This window comes from Tarenaya hassleriana, unplaced genomic scaffold (assembly GCF_000463585.1).
Source record: "Tarenaya hassleriana unplaced genomic scaffold, ASM46358v1 Cleome299, whole genome shotgun sequence".
In the NCBI taxonomy this organism is placed as follows: Eukaryota; Viridiplantae; Streptophyta; class Magnoliopsida; order Brassicales; family Cleomaceae; genus Tarenaya; species Tarenaya hassleriana.
The window spans coordinates 1-6,066 of record NW_010966168.1 but is presented as its reverse complement, the minus strand read 5'-3'; positions in this window follow the sequence as shown (position 1 = coordinate 6,066).

Here is a 6,066-nt window from a genome sequence, read left to right as displayed (position 1 = left end):
TCAGACCCGGATGACTACAGATCGCAGTCTGGCTATGTTTTTTGCTTGAACGGAAGCGCTGTTAGCTGGAAGAGTTCTAAGCAAGCGACCGTTGCAGATTCTACTACAGAAGCTGAGTATATTGCAGCGTCGGACGCATCAAAAGAAGCTGTTTGGATCAGGAAGTTTGTTGGCGACTTGGGTGTCATTCCTAGTGCTGATAGCCCCATTGCTCTGTATTGTGACAACAATGGAGCAATCACACAAGCGAAAGAACCCAGATCCTATCAACGATCCAAACACATTCTCACACGATTTCACCTTATCAGGGAGATCATAGACAGAGGAGACGTGCACATTTGCAGAGTGTCGACATATGACAACATTGTCGATCCGTTGACGAAGCCTCTCCCTTCGTCGAAGCATGATGGTCATGTTAGGGATATGGACATTAGATGTTTAGCAGTCCATGATTAGAGCAAGTGGGAGATTGTTGGTTTAGTGCTCTATGATGTACTGTTTGCTGATACGTGTGTACCGAGTCTAGAATTTATAACCCGATTCACAACTCATCGTAAGGATATGGATTGTCGTAACACGGGGTCGAACACGAGGACCGGTTGCTAAATCCAAATCTAAATCCAAAATAGATCAAAGCAAGCAAGCAAGTGATGATGGAAGTATATGGAATCTATAGGAAACGAAATAAGAACGAAATGAAAACAAGTGATCTATCAAACAAGGATGACTACGGGTGTCGGGATCGTATTCGCGTGTATGGGTATTTACTAAGCATGCGAGAATAACGACATCGTATTTGTATTCGGGAATCATCAAGCAACAAAAATAGAGAATTCACCTCTCGGTCTACTAACTCACTACCTAGAATAACTCGTCAATCTCTCGATCTATTCAAGTTGACCCTACATGCATGAAGAACGCTATCATCAATCCTAAATCGATTAAACCATATCTCTATGTGAATAATACGATTCATTCATCGATCTCGATCCGAAACTAAACTCATATCTCTATGTGATTCAGAATATTGGCCAAGTGATTAGCAACACCAATAGAAAAGAAAGGATAGATCGATAAACCGAAACAAGCATAACGTCGAAATCCAAGTTAGGGTTCAAACATACCCAAAACACATATGAATCCCTAACCCATAGTCGTGGATCTACTCACAGTTCATAGAAAACAATAAAAAGCTCATAAAGAAAGAGATAAAAGAGAGGAAAGAAAGGCTCATGCAGATTTGTAGTCTCCACGATCGAATCTTCCTTCTTCTTTCCGAAATCCCGTGAACTTCTATTCTTCTCTCACCAAAAGCTCTCCAAAAATCTGTATCTAAGTGTTCTCTAAGGTTCTTTGATATTTTAGGACGTGGCTAGGGCTTTTTTATAACCCTAGGGCGGCTCCCAAGAGTCCTATTCCGATTAGGATGCTGAAAATCGTGAAACAGGGTTTTTGACTGGATCCGGACCGATTCCAGGTGGATCCGGACCGGATCCAGATTCCTGGGCTCGAGCATAGGTGTCTTGATTCGGACCGGATCCAGTTAGATCCGGCACTGCACTGACAGTTTTCTGGTCTTCACGAATACACTCATAACTTTCTGCTCCTGTGTCGGATTTACGCGATTTTTGTGTCTACACGAAGCTCTTAAAGTGCTCTTTCCAATGGTATAAGTTTCGCATGATTTGGATATCTGTAGAGAAAGTTATTAATGTCGTAACATGAGTACCTCATCCAGACTTCTCCTTTAATGCTCCAAATAGCTCCTTTCCGAGTCCAATCATCTTCGAAACCTGTAACTCTGCAAAACTAAAGCACGGCCGGGTTTTGTGTCCTAACACGCCTAGAATGTCTATGAATGCATGTGATTATCCCGTAAAACCTAGACAAACTCTTATCAAAATATAGAGAAAAATAGAAGTTATCATTTGCGAGCTTTACTTGGATACATTTGATGTATTGACGTTTTCTATGGTTTTATGGATGAGTTTTTTATTCATTACGTATTGTGCATGCTTTAATATGTTATGAAATCCATGTATTGTTATGAACAATACTAAACTCCCTAGTCGTATGTCATTGTAGGAATAATGATGTAATAAGACTAGTATGATGTGTGATTGATGATCATATAGATGATCATAGGTATTGGATACGATCACAATCATAGGTATTCGTTGGAGAACGGAATACCGGATTAACCCACAGTAGATTGTCACATGGACTAGAGTCATGACTTGAATCTCATATGACGGTTCCATGATTGGATCCTAAGACCTGAGATATCTACGGAATCCGACATGAGGAGTTGCGTGCTTTGAATACGTCAAACGTTCTGCGTAATAGGAGAACTATAAAGGCATGTATCAGGTATGGCACGAATCATGTACTGGATTGTAGATAGTCAAGACGGGATTTGTACCTCTTGTAAAAGAGAGAGATATCGTTGGGTCCCTCGTGTGAGTGAGAATGTAGAACTGTGTGGCTCGGTGAACGAGAAAGCAGTCGAATCAGATAAGGGGCTCGTCCATGCCTTATGTTCGACATATGATATCGCGATGCGAAAGGATCATCAGCCGGAAATCATCACTGGCGTTCGTAAGATCACGACCAAACTCTATTCGACATAGGTGGTCATAGTGTCTTGCTAGAGACCGCCTATGACTTGTATACCCGAAATAGAGATTTCGGGTTATACTGCTATATCGAATGAGCCTACAGGGTCACACACGCAGGGACAAAAAAAGACACGAGAAAAAGACGGAAAAACCGAGACGGAAGGGCGAAGGGGCCAGCCCCGACGGTCCGCCAGGTCCAGCCCCGACGGTCCGTAGAAGGCAGACCGTCTGTTCTGGCTTGTCTTGAACGGACGGTCCACATAGGCAGACCGTCCGTTCTGAATTGCTGGAACGGACGGTCCACGTGCATTTCTGGACCGTCTGTTCCCGCTCTCGGGTTTTCGAAAATTAGACCGAATTAAGGTTAAATCACAGAAGGAGATTAAAACCCTAATAAAAGAAAGAGACTTTCACTGCCATCTGGAGCTGACTTTTGACAGCTTTTGGTGAGATCAAAAGAGTTCAAGGAGTTCTAAGTCTCGTTTTCTCGAAACGATATACCGAATAGCAGATTTGGGTCCTAGTAGACAAGTTCCAATCGTTGGAATCCATCCCGAGGTGTGGATACGTGTAGAGGGCGAGGTAATCTTCCTGCCTTGAGTGATCGGACGAAAGGATCAATTGAAACAGACCCCGGATCGATTGAGGTAAGCGTTCTAACGTTTCTACGTAAGCATGCATGCATGGTTATAGGGTTTTATTCAAATTTTTGTTTTATATCCGCTGCGCAAACCCTATAATTGATCTCTTAGGAATAGGATTCGCTCATGAGATCCCAGGAAAACCCAACAGATCAGATATGTTCACGAATCATATGGAGATAGTAGACATGCAATATGACACCCGTAACCCGTGTACAGTATACGGGTTGTGCCACATGGACAAATAGTAATAAAATAATAATATGGAAGCAAAAATACAAAATCCAAAAATATTTTTCAACTAATAGAGTAAGCAGCGGAAAATACAACAGGCGATCAGTATCGCAAAATAACACATGTCCAAATAGTTATAATTAACCGTACAAAATACGAGAAATACAAGTTCCATAGTTCAGAATACAAATCTCATACATGATGCTGCCTCTCTCAGGTCGTCGTCTGCCGGATGCGCTAGGCGAAATCCTCGTGATCTGAAAAATATAAACCACGAGGGCTAAACACAACTGCTTAGTGAGTAGCCCAGGTTGAACCCGGTAAACCCGTTCTCAGCGAGAACGGTGTTAATTCGATAATTCACAACCAACAAACAACAATGATATGCATGCATAACCACATCACATCAGTCACAAATATTTCAAACACAATCATACCCATATGACGTAGCATCATAGGGTTAGCCAAAGATCCTAGTCATATCCACATGACTAGAAGCGTCTCACACACGCCTGTCACTCGCGTGACGTTGGCCATTGCATCACATGCGACTACGCACGTCTCCTGCGCCTGTCACTCGCGTGACCTCCGATGTCAATCCATGATACAACGGAACTACAAACATACCCGCATGGAGTCCACCATAGGGTCCAGCCATAACCCTAGTGTCTCGCACGCCCGTCAAATCCATGACATTGGCCGTCGTGTCGCACACGACTATATCACAAACACAATCATACTGCGCTCATCGCACGAGTGAGCTACAACATGGCAATCAACGTGCATATCTTCCCAATACAATCACGCGATCGCGGTATTCGGCCCCGACCGAGATACCGATTAACGCCATGCAAACTACCCAGAATAATCACGCAACGAGTCACTCTCATCATTGGATCGCACAACTCACCGCATGAGATAAATCGAAAATTTAGCCGAAAGAGGGTTCTGTGACCTAGACCGGTCGGTCCAGTGTCTGGACCGGTCGGTCTAGCCCTATTTAGGGTTTCGGTGTTTCGTGAGTCCAGACCGGTCGGTCGAGTGTCTGGACCGGTCGGTCTGAGGCTCCCAGATCAGACCGGACGATCTGTGCCCAGACCGGTCTGTCTGAGGCCTGGACTTCGTCTTCCTTGCGAAAACATGCCTCTGGTCCGACTTTGCTTGGACATTTCTACCTCATTTCTCAACCAAATTCAGTCCCGTAATTTGTCCATGCTCATTGAAGTGTCCTCTATCTAATCCACCAACAAATCATCGAAATAACACAATGCACGCTCAGAACGAGCTCACACAGATGGAACTCGAGTCACTCACCTCTGTTTCGGCTCAGATATGGTTTTGGCCGGATTTTGAGGTGTTTTCCGATCTGTTGCTCGCCGGAAACCTCTTCTACACACTCTAGGGATGTCCCCCTTTGTATTTCCGAGCTTCCCTTGCGTCGACTCCCTCTGGTTTTCGCCTTCTCTCTCCTTCTCTCTCCCTTTTCCATTTTCTACAATTCTGGTCCAAAAATGGTAAAGTGTCTGTCTTGGAGTGTGTTTCTAGTGTTGGTTGTAATGCTCTAGGATGATCCGTGATATGACATTTTGACTTTGTATTGATTCATTGGTTTATGAATGCATTACATTCCCGTTATATGATTGGCATGTTTGTTATATTTCGGCATCCTTGAATCATTATAGAATGATTCTAAACTCCCTGGTCAGTTATCATTGTGGGAACAATGATGAATTAAGACTAGCATGAGGTGTGATTGATGCATTGGATGCATATCACAATCATGGGTACTCGTTGTGAACGAGTGACTGGTTGACCCGCATGAGATTGTCACATGGACAGAGTCATGACTTGAATCTCATACAGCGGTTCGTTCTTGGATCCTCAGACCTGAGATGTCTAGAGTATCTGATATGAGGAGTGGCGTGTCTTGACTGCGTCAAACGTCGTCTTTAACCGGATGATCATAACGGCGTTGATCAGATACGTTCACGAATCATATGGAGATAATAGACATGCAATATGGGACTTATCACCTCCTCAATAGGAGAGATATCGCTGGGCCCTCTCGTGGAAGTCGGACTATGAAAATGCTTGAATTGATCCCAAGTGGTGATCCGGCGTTCTTGGTCCAACAAGGTCCTTCTCCACCATAGTTGTGCTAAGTCTTGGAGGTAGTTCTCTGTATATCGCCGTGCTTGTTGCTTGCCTACATGATTTTAATGGTTAGAATTGCATGATAGGCCTGATCTATGCATGTTTATGATATTATGAATATTATTTGATGCATGGATGAGTTTCAGGAAGTAGACGGCTTGATGGCGCATCGAATTAGGGTGAAACCCTAGATTTCGTGGCCTGAAAGTGTCTCCCAGAGTTTTGACTCGGACAGAGTCAGAGTTTTGACTCGACCGAGTCAGAACGAAAGAGTCAGAACGACAGATCAGAGTTTTGACTCGGACAGAGTCAAGTATTGACTCGACCGAGTCAGAACGAACCAAAATGAACAGAGGCCTTACAGATTTCTGACTCGGACCGAGCCAGTTTTGACTCGGACAGAGTCAGTACAGAAAGTT